The sequence below is a fragment of the Eurosta solidaginis genome, chromosome X (genome assembly GCF_040869045.1).
Source record: "Eurosta solidaginis isolate ZX-2024a chromosome X, ASM4086904v1, whole genome shotgun sequence".
NCBI lineage: Eukaryota > Metazoa > Arthropoda > Insecta > Diptera > Tephritidae > Eurosta > Eurosta solidaginis.
Window position 1 is genome coordinate 147,489,999 of NC_090324.1, and position 22,025 is coordinate 147,512,023.

Here is a 22,025-nt window from a genome sequence, read left to right on the forward strand (position 1 = left end):
TGCTGGTAAGCGCACGAGATATCCTTAATATTCATCCAAGCTCATAACTTGTTTTAAAAAATCGTTTCTTCTTTTATCCTGTGAACTGTATATACATTGCATTATGATTGGCATTGAAATTATAGGTTTTTGCAATTGGTAGGAAGATCAGAAAGAATCACAGCATTCGACGGCCTTCACCACAATATTGTTTTTTTCTCTGCTGTTGCTGATATGGGCGCAATTCGCAACATAAGCAGTTTTTTTACCAATATTTGCTTTAATGTTTTTTCGGTATTTCTGTTGTCCAATGTCACTAATGGATTTTTTGTAGTTAAAGACTAAATATGTGTACAATAAATACAAGGAAAATATAGAAAAAGAAGGCAGTAAAGATGGGTATCCTGGAGAAGACTTCGGAAATTGAAAAAGAAATCGCACGCACGTAAAAGAACAAAGCCACCGAAAGCAAAGCTTGCTAAGTATCGTTCTCATTTGCTGGAACCTGCCAAAAAGGGAGAGAAAGGTGATGGTTTTCGATCTGTTAAAAAGTGGCGATGCGCGCGTAGCCTTAATTTGTTTTCCTTGAATGGGTAAATTTAGATTGCTCTCCACTTTAAACAAAACTGAATCGGAGGCGGCCAATTATGAATTCACAACGCTTACTTGTATACCTGGAGTCATTGAATATAAAGGTGCCAATATACAGTTGCTCGATTTGCCTGGAATTATTGAGGGTGCCGCGCAGGGCAAAGGTCGTGGTCGCCAAGTAATCGCTGCAGCACGTTCTGCAGATTCCGCTGATAACGACTCTTGCTAGTGGCCACTTTAGTGGTGGCAAATTTTCGTCTTTCACTAAAACGACGTCGTTGATAGATGGACCAGATTTTTGTTTACGCCATTTTGACCGCTGTTGTAGCAAAGTTAAATACTCTTCACGCCATCGGGCCCAAAATATTTGCTGGTAGTATGACATTCGCTGCCATTGATCTAAGCGATTAAATTTAAGAGCGGTGAGGTTAGGCTCGTCAAACAAGGCGAGAGGAGCCGTTCCTATGAAGTGCGCAGGTGTCAAAACGTGCAGATAATCGGGATGCTCTGAAAGTGAAAACAAAGGTCTAGAGTTAATGATTGCCGCAATGTGGCATACGAGCGTGCGCAGCTCATCAAAGTTTAACAAAGAATTTGCGGCTGTTCGATAGAGATGATGTTTTGCCGTTTTTACTGCTGCCTACCACAATCCTCCAAAGTGAGGAGAGCGCGTGGAGGAATGAATCGCCAATCGATAGAATTGTCTAAACTGCCTTCGCATGATCATCGTTAAGAAAAAGCCGCCTCAATTCAGCAAGCTCATTCTTTGCGCCGACGAAGTTGGTAGCGTTGTCTGACCATATTCTGGCAGGACAACGTCGAGTGATAATGAAGCGTTTGAGAGAATTTTAGAAAAGCCTTCGTAGAGAGATCCATAACTAGCTCCAAATGAACAGCCTTGGTAGCGAAGCATATGAAGATACAAATGTAACACTTTATGGGAATTGTTACGTATTTCGTTTTTGTAGAAGAATGGTCCACAAAAGTCAACGCCTGTGACCATGAATGCATACGATGTATTAACTCGATCATGAGGGAGGTCCGCCATGATGTGTTCAGCTATATACGGTTTAGCTCGAAAGCAGATTATGCATTTACTAACAGTATTCGAGACGGTTGTTTGACATCCGATTGGCCAGTATTGCAACCGAATGTTAGCCAGCAGCGCACTAGGTCCAGCATGTAAATTGCGCCTATGGAAGTGCATGATGAGTGCATGCGTTACCGGATGGCGTCTGTGCAATATGATAAGATGTTTTGCATTGAAGTCCAAAGCTGTTTTTTGGAGTCGCCCACCCACACGGAGTAAACCATAATCGTCGATAAATGGGGAGAGAGACGCGATGCAGCTCGATGCCGTTACACCTTCACCATTTTTCAAAGCACTGTAATCATCACGAAGATTCGTCATTTGAATTGTGCGCAAAAGCAGTTTTATCCCTCCACGAATATCGTCAACTGTCAACCCTGGATATCGAGCCCTATGAACGAATTAGTAAATGTAAGGGAAAACGTGTTGCAGCTTTGTAAACGAAGTATTGTATTTGCATTCCAAAGTTATATCAGATAACCGAGGGACGGCCAGTAGTACTTTCTTGCGAAGTTCAGGGAGCTCCTTTACTACACTACAACTTAATGGCGATTTGTTTCGACCATCAGCTAGAAACTCTGGGCCATGCACCCAAATTGGTGATTCTATTAGTTCGCTAGGAGATGCACCTCTTAATAAAATGTCTGCTGGATTTAGCTTAGTTGGCACGTAATTCCACTCCATTTTTGCCTTCAGCTCTTGTATTTGTGCTATACGGTTGGATGTAAAAACTTGAAATCCAGATGGTTCGTCGCGGATCCAGGCTAATACAACTGCGGAATCCGACTAACAATAAATAGGGCAATTATAAACATTCATTTCAGCTATATCGTGCATTAGTTGCGATAACAATGCTGCGCCATACATATCTAGTTTCGGTACTGTGAGAGTTTTGAGAGGTGATACACGCGATTTCGAGCAAACTAAATGTACCTGCTTCCCCTTTTCGTTGCCAGATTCTACGTATACACAGGCTCCGTAGGCCTCTATGCTTGCGTCGCTGAAACCATGAACCTCAACTGCTCCCTTTGTAAAGATAGATAGTCTAGGAAAACAAAGTTTAGGTATGCTTACGAGGTCTACATACAAACTATTCCACGATGAGTCCAACGATGAGGGCAAGCTTTCGTCCCAGTTGAGTCGTTCTATCCACAGATGCTGAAGGAAAATCTTTGCCCTTGAAATTATCGGACCAGTTAAACCCAATGGGTCGTAAAAACGAGCGATTGTTGATAACACCGATCGCTTGCAGTTTCTCTTTGCTGTATTTGTGGTGTAAATGTGAACAGCAGGCGATCGGAGGCAGGATCCCAAGTAAGACCAAGTGTTTTAGTGATGTTAGTTCCATCATGGAAGCTTAAGAGAGTTTCGGTGTCTTTTTGTTGTTGTTGTTGTTGTAGCGATAAGGTTGCTTGCCGAAGGCTTTGGGGAGTGTTATCGATGTGATGTTTCTTTGCCGGATACAAATCCGGTACGCTCCGGTACCATAGCATCATTAAGGTGCTAGCCCGACCATCTCGGGAACGTTTTATGTGGCCACATTAAACCTTCAGGCCATTCCCTCCCTCCCTACCCCCAAGTTCCATGAGGAGCTTGGGGTCGCCAGAGCCTCGTCTGTTAGTGAAACAGGATTCGCCGCGGATAGGTGAGGTTGACAATTGGGTTTGGAGAAGCTATATATTGCGCTGGCAACCTAAAAGGTTGCGCTACACAGCCCCTTGAAATTTCGGTGTCTTCGGGTGGTATGTCGCGAAGAAGATTAGAGTTATTGGAGCACTTACGCAGCTTAAACTGGCCCATAGCCAACATTTCAGTTATTTCATTCATGATCTGTCGAACTTCTTGAACAGAATCTCCTCCGGTAATAAGATCGTCGACATAAAAGTCTCTCTTCAATATTTTAGAACCAACAGGAAATGAATGCTGTTCGTCAAACGCTAATTGATGCATTGATCGCACCGACAAAAATGCAGCTTGGCGAGTACCATACGTAACTGTATCAAGTTTGAAAATTTGAATGGGATGTCGTGGAGTATCGTGCCATAAAATGCACTGCAAGTAGGAATCAGACTCTGCCACCCGAACGCATCTATACATTTTGCAGATATCGCCTGTCAAGGCGACCGGCAATGTTCGAAATCGCAATAATGTGTTAAAGAGTTTGGGTTGGATGATAGGCCCTGTCATGAGCACATCGTTGAGCGAATACCCTGTTCACGTGGCTGCCGAGCCATCAAATACTACCCGAAGTTCAGTGGTAGTACTTTCCTTTAAAACGCAGTGATGTGGTAGAAAATATTTACAAAGATTATGATTTGATTCTGTGGTAACTTGCATTAAAGCCGATGAGAGATTTCTCTTATATACATACAACGGTTTCTATGCGCTATGTACACACTGTAGACTGCAGCTTCAATGCACTGTCACTGTACTCAAGTTTTCAGTCGTTCATTCTCCTTCGCCTTGTCGGTACCTGTTTGCTTAAATAAATACAATCCACTTAAGTATCACTACTACATAACGCGTGTTTTAATTTTAACATCTGGCGACGATACAAAACGGGCGATGTCGATATTTGGAAGTGTACCGAAATTTGATTTTAAAGAAAATATATGGAATGTTTTCCATAGTCAACTTGACCAATTTTTCATTGCTAACAATATTGAAGAGGGGAAGCAGAGAAAAGCAATTTTCCTGAATGCCCTGTCGGAAAAAACTTACGTGCTTCTAAAAAATCTGCTGAATCCACATAGTCTTGATGGTGCAGCAACTACGTATGAACAGTGTATCCTAGCTATGTCGGCTCATTTTAAACCAGCCGCGTCCGAATTTCCAGAGCGATTTAAGTTTTATCAGGCCAATAAAACGGCAACTGAATCAATAAACTACTGGGCGGCAAGAGTTCGATCATTAGCGGTAGGATGTTCTTTCGGCCCACACTTTGATATGGCGATTCGCGATAAATTCATTATGGGCTTGGAGGCTGGCCCAGCAAAAGACAAAATAATCGTAGAAAATGAAACCACCCTCACATTGGAAAAGGCAATGCGTTAGCGACATCACATTATATTCGGCAGCAGTATGAGGTCAAAAGGGAAGTTGAAGACAGCAGTGAGCAGCTACATTATAACCAAAGTCAAATAAAGGTCAGGCGGAGAAGTGAAGACTCGAAAAAGCAGCAAAAAGAAGACAGCGACAACGTAAAACGCAGTGGCGCTCGAAGTCAGCAGCAGCGGAGGCGGCAGAACAATGACCATCAGTGCAGTGTGTGTGGGAGCGTGGGCCATAGCGCTAGTGTGTGTAAGTTTAAAAGTTACAAGTGTCATAAATGTCAGCGAAGAGGGCATATTAAGAAAATGTGCAAAGCAGGCACAATAAATTTTTTGACAGAGTCGGAAGAAGAGTTACCTCTCTTTAATATATCATGCAATAAGCAGGGGCCAATTTGTTTTGATTTGCTTTTAAATAATGTTCGCTTAAACATGCAATTGGACACTGGGTCAGAATATAGCGTGATTTCTTTCGCAACTTTTCGTAAATATTTTAATGCCGCAGAACTTAAAAAGACAAATATAATTTTTAAATCGTATAATGGTACGCGGATTGTTCCTAAGGGAGTATGTGATATGCTGGTGAAATTTAATGGCTCGTGTAAGTGGCTACCAGTTGTTGTTATTGAGAATGGTGGCCCGCCCTTGTTGGGAAGAAATTTTGTGAATCAGTTCGGCATAAGTATTCAAAACGTTAACTTTTTATCCAAACAGAACAATATTGCCGATTATGTATTCAAAAAGTTTGACTCCTTGTTCGATGGCACATTAGGGTGTGTCAAAAAACAACAGGTAGAGCTTGTACTAGAAAAAAGTGCAACTCCTAAGTTTTGTAAACCTCGCCCCGTCCCTATAGCAATAAGGGAAAAAGTGGACAGGGAAATCGCAAAGCTGGTTAAGCTTGATGTGTTAGAACCTGTAGAGTATTGTGAATGGGGCACTCCTATTGTGCCAGTGTTGAAAAAGTCAGGCGATGTAAGGATTTGTGGCGATTTTAAGGTCACCCACAACCCCTACTTTAAGGTTGAAAAATACCCTCTACCCCGAATCGAGGATTTGTTTTCAAAGTTGCATGGGGGAAAAGAATTCACAAAGCTTGACTTGTCCATGGCTTACCAACAAATAGAGCTGAAGCCATCTGCGAGCCCGTTGACAACAATTTCCACTAGTAAGGGGTTATACCAATATAAGCGATTAATATATGGACTTGCATCAGCACCAGCGTTGTTCCAAAGAATTATGGAAACCCTTTTACCAGGGCTAGAAGGTGTAGAGGTATTTTTAGATGATATATTGATTACCGCCTGTTCGATGATATAAGGCGTGGACTGTATCTTCAAATTAAATGAAAAGAATTGGTCAGATTTTTTGCAAGACAACTCGTTTCTTTATTATAAAGTATAAAAATGTTCTGCGCACTAGTGCAGTCTAATTGCGAATGCTCCTCAAAACATAAAGAAAAACATTTTTCCATAGTGATCTATATTTTTTGGGTACCAAGTGGCGTGATAATTTCTATATACCCGTACATAACGTCACCTGATTCTCTGAGAAACAATAGAACCAGTTTTTATCTTTTATTACATACATATATAGCCTACTATGCGCATGCAAATGTTTGTTATTGGAATTATACTGCGTTAGACACATAAGACCGTACATATGTAGATGCAGACAGATGTTCCGTTGGTTTTTTCAATACAATACCTGCGCTGAATGGGTAAAGGGTGTGTCGTGTAGTTACTGTACATCCTCCCCTCCGCTGGAGGACTCCGATCCTACTGAAATTGGCAGCAAAGCTAATTTGGTTATGGGTCTCATGTATTCACCTTTCGAAGTTTGTATCGTTACTACTCTGACTTTTGTGTCCTCGCTGGGATGTAGTTTAATGACCTTTGCGAGTACCCAATGTGACTGTGGTGCATTTGGTTCCCGAAGAATTACAATATCACCGAGCTTAATATTCGGCTCATTTTTTCGCCATTTTTGTCTTTGTTGTAAACTAGTGAGGTATTCAGAGTGCCACCTCTTCCAAAATCCCTGCGCCATATGTTTAACTTTGTCCCACTGCTTCAATGGGCTTATATTTATATTAGGGTCAACATATCGCTCAGTCCTAGCCGTAAATGGTTGACCAATTAAAAAATGACCTGGGGTCAGTGCATCGATCTCACCATCGTTACTGGGGCATAATGGCCTGGAGTTAAGGAGGGCCTCAATTCTAGTGAGCAATGTATAAAATCGTTCATAAGTTAAAGCGGTTTCACCAATAACGCGCTTTAAATGTGTTTTGACTGATTTGACTCCACTTTCCCAGAGCCCACCGAAATGGGGAGATGAAGGTGGTATGAAGCGCCAGACAATGTTATTCTGTGCAAAGAAATCAGCTGTCTCAGAGGTGTTGTGTTGCTTTCTTACTATGTTTTGCATTTCGTTGAGAATCCGCTTAGTCCCCACAAAGTTAGTCGCGTTGTCTGACCATACCTCTACTGGTTTACCACGGCGCGATATGAACCGATCTAACGCGCCGATATATGATTGGGTCGTCAAGTCGCCCACCAACTCCAAGTGAATTGCCTTCGTAATGAAGCATACGAACAGCGAAATATAGCCCTTCACCTTTCGTGGGACTCTGCCAACCTCTACTTTTAATAGAAAGGGACCTGCATAATCACAGCCCACCTTACTGAATGCGCGCTGAAATCGCACTCTTTCGATAGGTAAATCGGCCATCATTTGTTGTTGTGTCGATTTGCGTAACTTAAAGCAAGTAATGCAGTCGTGGACAACTCGTCGTGCAATGTTGCGTGCACCCAAAATCCAATACTGCTGCCTTATTATAAAAATCAGCTGATTAACGCCGACGTGGAGATTCGCAATATGTATATATTTGATAATCATTTCAGTGACGATATGCTTCGCTGATAGTATTACTGGATGTTTGATGTTGAAGGTTGCTGATGAGTTTTCTATGCGGCCACCCACTCTTAGTACTCCATCTTTGTCTATAAATGGTACGAGGCTAGACAGTTTACTCTTATTTGCGACTGCTTTATGTTCTTTCAACGCGAAAATTTCATCTGCGAACAACTCCTTCTGTACAGTACAAATTATAAGGTTTATAGCATTCTGTTGTTCACATGAAGACAAAAATAACCCGTATGTTTGTTTTCGCAAACAACCGATAAATCTTAAGCAATAAGCTGTGGCACGCACTAACCGAGACCACATAGATATATGTTGTAGTAATGAGCCAAGGACGACATGTTGGTCTGTTGAAATAAGAAAAACTTTAGTAATAGATGGAATGTGATTCTTACGTTCTTCTAAGTTCTCTTGAGATATGTGCAACAGCGATTTCGTTTGTGGCCATAACTCCCTTGCCTCAGCGAGCCAACTTGGGCCGTTCCACCAAATGGTTAGAGATTTTAGCTCGAGTGGCAACACCCCTCGCGAACCAGGATCAGCTGGATTATCTGCGGACCGAACATGGTTCCACTGCGAGCGAGTGTACGATGTTAAAATTTCCGAAGTTCTGTTTGCCACGTACACTGACCACCGCCTTGGCAACGCTGACAGCCAATGTAGAACAATGAAGGAGTCCGTCCACATATAAACGTTAGAGTTATCGAATTCCAATGCCTGCATAACTTGGTTCATCAGTCGGCAAAGCAGTACTGCGCCACACAGCTCGAGGCGTGGTAGTGACACCATCTTAAGCGGAGCTACACGGCTTTTGGCAGCAACGAGATGAGTGTACCTTTTACCTTCATACTCTGATCGGCAATACACCACCGCTGCGTAAGCGTTCTGTGAGGCGTCGCAAAACCCGTGGAGTTCGTTATGGCCAAGTTTAAAAAGTACTCTTCTTGGAATTTGTAATGTATTAAGCATTTCAAGGGTACTTCTTAGATTTTTCCAACGTGTAGCTATTTCCTCAGGCACTTCATCTGTCCATTCCGACTTTATTAACCACAATTCTTGAAAAAGGATTTTAATTAGAACCGTTGTGGGTGTTAGCAAACCCAGTGGATCGAATATGCGAGCAGCATCCGACAATATTGATTTTTTTGTTACCGTAACTGTAGTTGAAGGTGATATGCAGAACTCAAATGCATCAGTTGCTGGGCTCCATTTCATTCCAAGGAGCTTTAAGCATTTCGTGGGTTCAAAGGATACTGCAGACATTTCGCACATATTTTCTGGAAGCTGTTGCAACAATTCAACACAATTACTACTCCACTTTCGTAGGTTCATTCCGGCACTTTTCAGTAGCGCTACGAGCTCACTATGTATTTTAAGAAGATCTTCTACAGTTTCTGCTCCAGTCATCACGTCGTCCATATAAAAATCCTTGGAAATTACTTGTGATCCCAAAGGGTATGTGCTGCTGGATGTGTGGGCCAGTTCATTTAAAACCCTTACAGCCAAGTAGGGAGCGCATGCTGTACCATACGTTACTGTCTTCAATCTGTAATGCTCAACTGGCTGATTAGGGGAACTACGCCACAAAATCCGTTGAAAATCTCGGTGGTAGTCATGCACCCAAATCATACGGTACATTTTCTCTACGTCACCCGACATAATAAATCGATGCCTACGAAATCTTAAAATTATTGAAAATATTTCTAGCAAAAGTGATGGACCAGGAAGCAAAGCTTCATTTAGCGACGAATAATTGCCACTGTGTGCAGAACCATCAAACACTACGCGAAGACGGGTTGTTGTGCTTGTGTCTTTAATCACAGGGTGATGAGGTAAGTAGCAACATTCGGTCGATGGCTTTTCGATTTCAGCTGCTGGCACTAGCTCCATATGTTGCATCGAAAGATAATCTGCCATAAAATTACAATATTGTTGTTGCAATTCGGAATTGCCTGCAAGTCTGCGTTCTGTTGCGTAGAATCGTTTTAGTGCGTGTTCGGCGGACTTACCGAAGTCGATCGATTGTGACTTGAATGGTAGTTCGACGCTAAACTTACCATCATCATCCCTCGTATATGTTTGTCGGAATGATTTCTCGGCTTTTTCCTCGTCTTCGGTGTACAATAGTGAACATGGGACTTCCTCCGTTTCCCAAAACTGTGTGAGTGTCCTATCAATGTCGACACTGTTAAACATCACGCCCACGCTTCTCTCATTCACGCGAGTTAAATCACCACCCACAATCCATCCGAGTGTTGTTGAAAATGCGTTCAAACGCTGGTTTTTTCCGCTGATTTTCTCACCTGTTAATACCTCGAAGAATTTTTCGTTTCCCAAGAGAATGTCAACCGGCGACGAAATATAAAATGTTGGATCGGCAAGATCAAGTGATAAAAATGATGAGTACTGCTCTTTCTGAAGATTATGTACGGGAATGGATGAAGAAATGGTTGGCATAATCAGAGCCTCGGCGTTGAATGATTCGCCACCCGTCCTGGCGGTTATGCAAAGGGAGACCCAACCATGAGAAACACCCGTGGATGCATTGTTTAAACCATGTATTGGTATTCTTGAATGCTGACGGCGTAGTCCCAAACGCTGCACGCACTTCTCGGATATTATTGTTTTTTCTGAGCCGCTATCCAATAACATGCGACACTGTTGTTGTATACCATAACAATCAGTAACCTTGCATACTGCTGTGGGCAGAAGTGTATTAATCTCTGGCAATGCGTTGAAGTTTACGTTCACCGCCTTGTTATCATCCTGTCGATCTGGCGATACCTCAGTGGTTTCTTCATGAAGTAGACTGTGATGTCGTTTACGGCAAACGCGGCAAGAGTATTTAGAGCGACAATTGGCTGATATATGCCCTACTCTTAAGCAATTGAAACAAATACGTTTGCTAGCCACAAAATCTCGTCGTTCTTTGACAGCCAATTCTATGAATGCACTGCACTGAGGCAGCTCGTGAGCATCATTGCACCTCACACAGACAGTTTGATTGTTTACTGTTGTTTGGTGAGACTTTACTGAAACTATGCGCTGATGTGATGGTGATGTTGTTGTCAACGCCGCAGACTCCAAAGCAAGACATGTGGTGTCTAAAAAGCTCAAAAATTCATTAAATGTAGGAAAATCGATGTTAGATTTATTGAACTTAGTCCATTCCTTAGTTGTAACTGGATCCAACTTGGACAACAAAATGTGTATTAGCCAGATATCACGCTTTTCTGCATCATTTCCTAGTACACGTAATCCGCGCAAAACCTCATCTGCGCCGTCGTATAATTTGCGCAAGTTAATCGATGATTGACTGTTAATAGCTGATATATTTATGAATTTGGTAATATGTGCATTAGCAATAACACCTAATTTGTTGTACCGTGAGCATAGCTTGTTCCAAGCTTCTGAGTAATTATCGTTTGTTTCCGGAATGTGCCCAATTAACTCATATGCTGATTCAGCTAGATAGCCCTTTAGCAGCTGGAACTTTTGGCAAGCAGTATATGTTGTGTTATTGTGTACTGCGCTGACGAAAGAGTCATGAAATGATTTCCACTCAGTAAGTTGACCAGCAAATGCTTTTATTTTTATTTTCGGTAAAAAACTCATATTGGCACTAGACACGTGTTTTGCCAAATTTTGTAGAATGTCAGTCTGTGATGATAAGACAGTCGTCATTGCAGCATCTTGACGAGTTGATTCGAATATAGCTGATGCAGCTCCTGTCGCACGTGACTTTTCAGATATGTAGGCACGTAATTTGCTTTTTAAGCTAAGCATCCGCTCTTCGAACTCTTCCCAATCCGCCTCGATCTCGGATTGTAGCTCTTCTCCATCGTCGCTCTTCTCGATCATTACCCGAACAATGTCCTTGTATTCCCTCCAAATCTCCTCCAAACGTTCCAAGCGACACTCCCAATCTGAAATAGGTTGATCGATTCCGTTGGTGTTCACAAACGTGAACATGCGCGTAATAGCTCCCTTAAGCAGTGCCCGTTTTGACTTTAGTTTCTGCATAATGGTTCACTGCGATTTAACCCAAGCACCATGCGTTTTGCAGAATATTTACAAAAAGAACCCCGTAATAATAAAATAAACCGATTTGTTTGCGTCTGATCCGGATCGAATGACCAAAAAATGTTCGATGATATAAGGCGTGGACTGTATCTTCAAATTAAATGAAAAGAATTGGTCAGATTTTTTGCAAGACAACTCGTTTCTTTATTATAAAGTATAAAAATGTTCTGCGCACTAGTGCAGTCTAATTGCGAATGCTCCTCAAAACATAAAGAAAAACATTTTTCCATAGTGATCTATATTTTTTGGGTACCAAGTGGCGTGATAATTTCTATATACCCGTACATAACGTCACCTGATTCTCTGAGAAACAATAGAACCAGTTTTTATCTTTTATTACATACATATATAGCCTACTATGCGCATGCAAATGTTTGTTATTGGAATTATACTGCGTTAGACACATAAGACCGTACATATGTAGATGCAGACAGATGTTCCGTTGGTTTTTTCAATACAATACCTGCGCTGAATGGGTAAAGGGTGTGTCGTGTAGTTACTGTACACCGCCCCTAGTAGGACTCTCCATCTACAACGGCTAGAAAAGGTGTTAACTATTTTGCAGGAGTCGGGTTTCAAGCTGGCAAAAGACAAATGTTCATTTTTAAATTCTTCATTGTGTTATTTGGGCCATATTATCGACCAAAATGGTTTACACACGAACCCTGAAAAGGTTAGGGCTATTGACGGTATGGGCAATCCGTCCAACGTCAAAGAAATCCAAGCGTTTTTGGGAGTAGTAAACTTCTATAGGAAATTTATCCCTAATATGTCAGCTGTAGCTAGCCCATTGTACGAGCTGCTTAAAAATAACAAAAAGTTTATTTGGACAACAGAATGCTCAAAATCGATTAGTGCGCTTAAGGAAGCCTTAAAGTCCGACAGGTGCTTAGGTCATTTTAGTCCGAAATTGAAGACAAGGCTAACCGTCGATGCAAGCCCGATTGGATTAGGAGCAGTTTTGTCGCAAATCCATCCTAGTGGAATTGAACGGCCGATCGAATATGCTTCTAGGAAGTTGTCAAACGCTGAACAGAAGTATTCGCAGTTGGATAAGGAAGCGGCAGCAATTTTGTTTGGGGTGAAAAAATTTCACCATTATTTGTACGGTAGATCCTTCGATCTGGTGACGGATAATAAACCCTTACACTATATTTTGGGGCCAATTCCGCAGTATTCCGCAGACTGCGGCCAATAGGTTGCAAAGGATAGCGCTGACATTGTCAGCATACGATTTTAATATTAGTTGTGTTAAATCTGAGGAAAACGTTGCTGATTTCTTTTCAAGGTACCCTAGTGAAACTGTTTGCGAAAATTTTATGTTGCAAGAAATGCAAAACGGTGTTTACATGAATTATGTCTCTGAACGGGGTATTCCGGTATTAGACTTTAACATCATCCAGAAAGAGACTATGTCGGATCCAATCTTAAAAAGAGTTAAAGAATACATCAATTCGCAATGGCCAAATAAATGCAGTGAGGTAGAGTTAAATCCATATTTCCTTCGTAGGTTCGAGCTCTCAGAGGAAAATGGATGTTTGTATTGGGGTTATAGAATTATAGTTCCTCATTCGCTACAAAGTAAAATAGTAAAGTATTTGCATAGTTCTCACATGGGTATAAGTAAAACCAAGTCAATAGCCAGAGAGTGTTGTTGGTGTGCTCGCCAAACTGTCGACATTGAAAAAGAAATTAAATCTTGCACCAGTTGCCTAATGACACGTTCAAACCCGCCGAAGCAATAGTTGATTCCCTGGGACTGGCCAGAAAAACCCTGGGATAGAATCAATATTGACTTTTTGGGCCAATGATGAGTCGTTGGTGTTTGGTAGTGGTGGATAGTCACAGCAAGTGGGTCGAGTCTGTAGATATGGGCACAAACACAACTAGTAGCAACACAATAACAAAATTGCGAGATATTTTTGCTCGTTTCGGACTTCCACGAACGGTTGTTTCGGATAACGGCACAGCGTTTGTGTCCAGAGAATTTCAAGATTTTTTAACAAATAATGGTATTAAGCATGTCACAACCCCTGTAGGCTATCCGACTACCAATGGACAGGCGGAAAATATGGTGAAAAGTATAAAAAATGCGCTAAGGAGAATTTTGTTTGGAAAAAGTTGCGTACGATTCAATGAAGCATTAGCACGATATTTTTTGACTACCGCAATACAAAGCACATCACAACGGGTTCGTCACCTGCTGAATTGATGTTTGGTAGGCAGCTACGAAATAGATTTGACCTAATTAATACCAAGAAGAAGACTTGTAAAATAGAGTTAAGACAAATAGATAAAAAGGTAAAGAAACAACAGAAAGATCAGCAGCACTATTACAAGGGGAAAAAGAATTATGATTTTGAGCTAAACGAAGTAGTGTTAACAAAGGACTACTCAGTCGCTGGGCGCGTTTGTTGGGTGAGAGCGAAAGTAGTAAAAAAAATTGGTAAACAAACGTACTCTGTTCAGTTAGAAGAAAAAAAAAAAACGTGGAAGCGGCATGCCAATCAAATGTTAAAATTTGTTGATAGAACTAATGAAGAGTTTGAAGAGGAGGGATACGTTCCAACTACATTAAAGAACACAGAAAAATTAAAATTCTCAAATGAAAAAGAAATTGCCGCAGAGCCTGAAATTGTAGAGAATAATGAGAATATGCAAAAGGAAAATTCTGTAACTAACGATGACACTAGAACACATAGCTATAATTTAAGAAGCAACCCTAATAGAACTAAGTCATAAATTTTGTAAAGATTAAACGACTAAAAACTAAGAGGGGGATAGTTGTGGTAACTTGCATTAAAGCCGATGAGAGATTTCTCTTATATACATACAACGGTTTCTATGCGCTATGTACACACTGTAGACTGCAGCTTCAATACACTGTCACTGTACTCAAGTTTTCAGTCGTTCATTCTCCTTCGCCTTGTCGGTACCTGTTTGCTTAAATAAATACAATCCACTTAAGTATCACTACTACATAACGCGTGTTTTAATTATAACAGATTCGCTAACTAACGACATATGTTTCAAATGTAATTACTCATGAACGAAAGCAGCGTACTGAGCCTTTAATGTTGGTTGTCGCTCATAAGCCAGCATTGCATGCTCTAAGCTGGTGACCTTTTCGAAGGCAACTAAGGCATAACAAAAGCCGTTTGGCTTCTTTTAGGCGTTGTCACAAAACTCAGACCTCTCAATATATACTTGCACTCGTTTTAATAATTTATCTCCACAACTACGCCTAAAAGAAGCCAAACGGCTTTTGTTATGCCTTAATTGCCTTCGAAAAGGTCACCACCTTAGAGCATGCAATGCTGGCTTATGTCGTTCGTGCGGCAATAAGCATCATAGCTTATTGCATCTCCAACACTCCAACAAGCAGGAAGCTGCAAACTCGGATCATAATCCTAAAATATCATCGTAATTTGCTTTACAACCGCCCCATAGCTCTTTGACAGTAGTTTCAGAATATCAAATTTGATGTTGTGCTCTTGGCTACTTCAGTGATTGACGTCAAAAACAATGCCGGTACTTGGGTACCATGCCGTGCACTGCTCGACTCTGGATCGCAGTTACACATAATCACATCGCGTCTTGCTCATCAATTACAGCTGCGTAGAACTAAGTCGTCTGTATCAGTATCTGGTCGTGGTGACTCCAAGTTCCATTCCGATGGCTTCACCGTTGATATCAATCCTCGCTCCCAAACTTCCGAATACTCAACTCTTATTACTGCTTTGGTAGCTCCCAGCATAACGGATAATCAACCCATCATAGGCCTGAATATATCATCGTGGAACATTCCTTCAAACATCCGACTAGCAGACCGTGACTTTTACAAACCCCAACGCGTTGATATGCTTATTGGTGCAAGTCTTTTTTATGAGCTCTTGTGCGTTGGACAAATAAAACTTGCTGCTGGCCTCCCAGTACTTCAAAAAACCAGGTTAGGTTGGGTAGTCGCGGGAGGTGACTGTCAATCAAAAAGAGCAATGGCCTTGAATGCAATATCCTCAGCCGATGTAGAGGATGAAAACATGGTTCAACTTGATCAGACTGTTCGTAGATTTTGGGAGATGGACAGGTCTTGCTCTGCTGTTGCCCAATATACCAAAGAAGAAATGGATTGTGAATCCCATTTTAAGGCTAACTTCGTTAGACTACCCACTGGGGATTATTCTGTTCGTTTGCCTATTAAATCAAATATAAGCCTGTTGGGGGAGTCATACTCACAAACTTTGCGTAGATTTCTGAATTTAGAGCGCTAACTAACGACATACGTTTCAAATCTAAGTACTCATGAATGAAAGCAGCGTACTGAGCCTTTAATGTTGGTTGTCGCTCTAGTTACGCTCTAAATTCAGAAATCTACGCAAAGCTTGTGAGTATGACTCCCCCAACAGGCTTGTATTTGATTTAATAGGCAAACGAAGAGAATAATCCCCAGCGGGTAGTCTAACGAAGTTAGCCTTAAAATGGGATTCACAATCCATTTCTTCTTTGGTATATTTGGCAACAGCGGAGCAAGAGCTGTCCATCTCCCAAAATCTACGAACAATCTGATCAGGTTGAACCATGTTTTCATCCTCCACATCGGCTGAGGATATTGCATTCAAGGCCATTGCTCTTTTTGATTGACAGTCACCTCCCGAGACTACCCACCCTAAGCTGGTTTTTTGAAGTACTGGGAGGCCAGCTGAAAGTTTAATTTATCCAACGCACAAGAGCTCATAAAAAAGACTTGCACCAATAAGCATATCAACGCGTTGGGGTTTGTAAAAGTCACAGTCTGCTAGTCGGATGTTTGAAGGAATGTTCCACGATGATATATTCAGGCCTATGTTGGGTTGATTATCCGTTATGCTGGGAGCTACCAAAGCAGTAATAGGAGTTGAGTATTCGAAAGTTTGGGAGCGAAGATTGATATCAACGGTGAAGCCATCGGAATGGAACTTGGAATCACCAAGACCAGATATTGATGCAGACGACTTAGTTCTACGTAGCTGTAATTGATGAGCAAGACGCGATGTGATTATGTGTAACTGCGATCCAGAGTCGAGCAGTGCGCGGCATGGTACCCAAGTACCGGCATTGTTTTTGATGTCAATCACTGCAGTAGCCAAGAGTACAACATCAAATTTGATATTCTGAGCAACTCAGGAAGAGGGGGAAACTACTGTCAAAGAGCTATGGGGCGGTTGTAAAGCAGATTGCGATGGTGTTTTAGGATTGTGATCCGAGTATGCGGCTTCCTGCTTGTTGGAGTGTTGGAGATGCAATAAGCTATGATGCTTATTGCCGCACGAACGACATAAGCCAGCATTGCATGCTCAAAGCTGGTGACCTTTTCGAAGGCAATTAAGGCATAACAAAAGCCGTTTGGCTTCTTTTAGGCGTAGTTGTGGCGATAAATTATTAAAACGAGTGCAAGTATATATTGAGTGGTCTGTGTTGTCACAAAACACACAGCCATTAGATATGTTAGTTGTTATAAAAGATTTTCTACTAGTGTTAGAAGTTCTACTGTTCTTTCCCACCTGAGATATGCGTGTGCTTGCTGCAACTGAGTGTTCAACATTTTCCATCTTTTGACATCGTTTCTCTAGAAAGGTAGTGAATTGTTCGCACGACGGTATAACATCCAAGTGAGCAGTTTCTTCCCACTTTGTCTGCGTTGCACTTTCTACCATTTGAAGAAGAATATGTATGACAATGCATGCCGCTATTTGTTCCGAATTCCCAATTGTTAGCAGTGCTCTTAAGTTGGCGTTAACCTTGTCAGACAGCTCACGCAATTTAGCTGCCGAAGAAGACTCTACCCTCTTAAGCCCCAGAATCTCAGTGATGTGTGCCTGGAAAATAAGACGCTTATTGTTAAAACGTTTTTCAAGTAGTTCTAAAGCAACACTATAATTTGAACCACTGATCTCTAACAAACGGATGGTGTCTAATGCTGCCCTTTTCAGCGATGTTCGCAAATGCTACATCTTTTCGACATCCGTTAGATCAGGATCCTTCCCGATTATGGTAGTAAACATGGAGATATTGTCGGTGTATTCAGTGTAGTTTCCGCTGAAAACAGGCACCTTCAGCTCAAGTAAACGTGGCCGACTTTGCATTATAATGGTTTGCCCTTCATATGTTTGGTCATGGCACATAGTTGAACAAGGTGGCATTTGAGATGAACGCTTTCGAATCTCATGCTGAATACGAGACGTGAGTGAGATGATTAACTCATCGAAGTTTGATCGCAGCTCCCCACCGATTTCATTAAAATCAAGTACTTCGAATATGTCATTCGCTGAACAAAACGAAGTGCTAATGTGTTCAAGACGTTCCAATCGCACATTCAATTCAGTTTCGTTGATTAAACCAATTATTTCACCTTCAATGCCGTTTTCAATTGTTTGCGCTTGCACATAAAACGACTGTGATTTACGCTTATAAAAGGTCACTTTATTTTCTGCAGATAAATCTTCTGCCATCGTAGCAGTGTACCTTACCAATTAAAAATAAGAATTTTGTTGTAAAAAAGGTTCACGAAAAAACTTTATTTCCGCTAATAAAATTAAAGATGTTGCGGTAAGCACCCTGCTGAATAGCAATCACGAAATTTTGTAGCGGTAAAAATGTACGGCTTTTAATTGCTTGAAAAATATGCACCACCAGCGACACGTATGTACCCAAGTCGGACTATATATATAGATACGAATCTCCGTTAGTTTTATATCACAAAAATCGATATTAAAAAATATATTTATCAAGACGTTCGATATTGTCCTGAATTTAACAATAAAGATCACGTCGTGGTCACCAAAAAATGTGTAGCCAACGAGCTTTTTCGATGGCTATTTTAATTTGCCGAAATAAAAATGCCAATTTCCAATAAACAGTATAAATTTATTGAAGCGATTTGAAATGCATCCGGGTTCGATTTAGCCCATGCACTTTGATTAGCGATTGAACAACGAGTAAAAAATGTAAATGTTAGGTGAAACTAATTAGAGCCTTCAGCAAAGGCAAAAGCAATATATGACATTAATTTAGATGACTTTGTGTATATGAACGTATGTATATGCTAGTATGTATCTAAAATGAATATGACTTCTCATTGCTTCGCAGAGCAATTTACAATGTATGTACATATGTAAAATTTATTAATTTGGAGCGGAGTTTGTTATACTATATTAACTGGAATGCGCTGCTAGCATTGTTCCGTTTTCGGCAGTGCCCAGCAAGCCAGTAGCTAATGATTCTGCTGTAGACAGTGCAGGCGTAACCAAACAGTTATCATGATGTTAAATATAAATATAAATATAAACTAAGCCAAATGTGCATCGCGATTTGCTCGAGCGTGAATTGGAATCGGTAGGCATACGATTAAAAAAGGGTCGCGGTCGTAGTTTCAACTCGACTTGCACTTTAACGCGTTGTAACGAAAAAATAGGTGCGCGCTAAAATATTTTATTTTACAGTCAGTAGATGCTAATAAAGAATTAATTCGTTTTTATTGCAACTTAACGACTAATAGAACAAAATATATTGCTCAATATGATGGCACCCACAGTGTCTCGAGGGGACTATGGAAGAAAGATGATGGTGAGTAAAATTTTTTTTTCTTTTGTAAAGTTTGTTTACGTAATTTGTAAATATACAATTTGATTGAAAACCCACTATATGTTGTATTGTTTAAAACCGACAATGTGTACGCAAAAGCAACCGGCGCTTTGTACCTATTTCTGTTTACTCTTTGAACTCCCTTACTTTGTTTGGTGGGTATATAGAGATATAATAAATATCCTGATTTTCAAACCCGCCCTGCGTGATAACCGCGTAAGCATAACCCATGTAAGGAATGATGTTTCATAATTGTTTCAGGAGTTTAGGTGATATGAGGAATTTTGAGTATCTCGCTATTGGTTTACACGCAATTGCACATGCTTTCCCGATGAATAAGAGAAGATAAACTCTGGTTTGGTGCAGTGCCTCGAATGATCACTGGTACCTTGCGTCGACAATGTAGTCCTTGTTGCTTCGAGAACGGAACAGAATGTCTTCACAATGCCCATCCGTATATGGTTGCATAGTCAAATATCTAGGTCACCATATATGTTTGGGTTTACATACATGCCAAATTGTCTGAAATACCATTTTTATACAAGTTATAGTTCTTCTCGGTCTAACGTGAACGCGTTAAGATTGAGGTGTATTGGTAGTACAGGCTGTGCCATTTAGCTCCTCCCAGCTTTCGGATTCTGCGAGTTTGGTTGCTGGGATTAAGCATCGGTGGTACGATAGCTCTTGTTGCTTTGAAATAGCCCATTTCATTGGTTTTAGTTGATGCGAAGAGTTTCAGCAGAAATACATATAAGATGATATTTAAATCAGTATTTATTTTCAAATGGTCACTCCATTTAGCACAGAAATCGAAACTGAAGCGCACGATTACCGCTGATGATACATCATCGGAACCGTGTACATCCCGTCTACAGTTTTCGCAATCTTCGGTGTTTACTGATAGAGATTTTCTTCATTATTATAAGAATTCTCCAAGCACATTCCTTTTTTCTAGAATTGATATCGGTGTGTGGGGGGCGTTTAATTGCTGATTCAATGGTATTATGTGGCAGATAGTAGATCTGCGTTAGGATTCCGTTGTCCGCGTTCGGGGTGAACGGGAGCTGGGTTATACGGGTTGTTGGCCTCGTTCGGGGTGAACGAGAGCTGGGTTAAGCGGGTTGTTGGCCTCGTTCGGGGTGAACAAGAGCTGGATTCTCCCTTTCCCCCGACAGTTTCCCGGTAGCTATACCTTTCATCTCCGTCACCCAAAAGCGTGGGGTTTGGAGAAAAGTGTAGATTCCCGTGGTGAGCCCGATGATTCCTATGTGGCACACAATGCTTAGGGTGGTAGGAATCCTCAAGGGAAGCCTCACGCGGCGAATACTTGTGAAGTTAGTTTAGATTGCTAGGTGTCCGATCACGTGACGAGTCCGAGGATGCCGAGGTTGGCACTGAGTGCCGGCGGCGGTTTGGAATCCTCAGTGGTAGCTTCGCACGTGGTGTCATGACTTTTGTGTAGTTTGAAAATTGATTTAAAAAATTGGTTTGGAATAGGTTCGCTCACGTGCCGAGCCCGAGGATTGCGGTGTGGCACACAGTGCTTAGAGAGGTTTTAGGATCCTCAGTGCGAGCTTTCCACGTGGAGTCGGAATTTTTGGTTATTCCTAGGTTGCGCTCTTAGGGTGACGCGATGCGTTGGTGGGAGTCCCTGCCTAGAAGTCTTAGAGAGGGGGGGGGGGGTTGTTATAACGGTTGGGTGTTACGAGTCTCCCTCACCCTTACTGGAGGTTGGTAGTAGAACCAATTTCGTAATTGGTCTGGTGGTTTGTCCCCTTGCCGTATACAGTTTGACGACTCGAACTCGGTTATCGGGGCCATAGTGAAGGTTGGCTATCCGACCCAGTCTCCATTCGTTAGGGGGCAGATTATCCTCCTTAATGACGACTAGGTCCCCCTGTTTGAGGTTTTATTGTGAATGCTTCCACTTAAAGCGCTTCTGCAATTCGGCTAGATACTCAGTCTTCCACCGTTTGCAGAAGGTTTGATGCAGCGCCTTAAGTTTCTCCCATCGATTGGCGAGAGAAGCGCGATTCTCGTTGACGTCGATCTCCGGTGGAGCTAATAGGTGCCCTCCAACGAGGAAATGGCCTGGAGTAAGTGGCTCCAAATTAGACGGCTCGTTGGGGGAGGGGCTTAACGGTCGCGAATCGGGACAGGACTCGATTCGACAAAGTAAGGTGCTGAACTCTTCAAGGGTAAATTTGTGATCCAAAGCGATCTTCTTGAAGTGGTTCTTGAAGCTTTTAACCCCTGCCTCCCATAGTCCGCCCATGTGAGGAGCTCCTGGTGGTATGAGATGCCATGTCAGGTTTTGGTGACAGTACTTGGATAGAGTTTGGTTGAGAGCGTCTGCCAGAAAAGCTTTGAGTTCTGAGCGGAGAGCTCTGTAGGCTCCGAAAAAGTTGGTTCCGTTGTCGGAGTAGATGTTCTTTGGACATCCTCGCCGAGCAACAAACCTATCGAAAGCTGCCAGGAATGCGGCAGTACTGAGGTCACTAGTGGCTTCCAAGTGAATAGCCTTGGTTGCAAAGCAGACAAAGAGGCAGACGTAACCCTTTGACATGCGGCATCCTCTTCCGCTATAAGATTTGATGACAAATGGTCCGGAAAAATCTACCCCCGCATTGGTGACAGCCCGGGAAAAGTTGGTTCGTTCTGAGGGTAGATCTCCAATAAGTTGGGTT

At 41.8% G+C, this 22,025-nt stretch overlaps 1 protein-coding gene and 1 pseudogene across 1 annotated transcript in view; one reads left to right on the forward strand and one right to left on the reverse strand.

The window, feature by feature from the left end:
- The window catches only part of LOC137235183 (uncharacterized), a 1,124,977-nt gene that overhangs the window by 555,700 nt on the left and 547,252 nt on the right, over positions 1–22,025 (reverse strand). The gene's annotated exons all lie outside the window — the stretch shown is intronic.
- LOC137234711 (developmentally-regulated GTP-binding protein 2 pseudogene) lies at positions 375–19,179 on the forward strand (annotated as a pseudogene).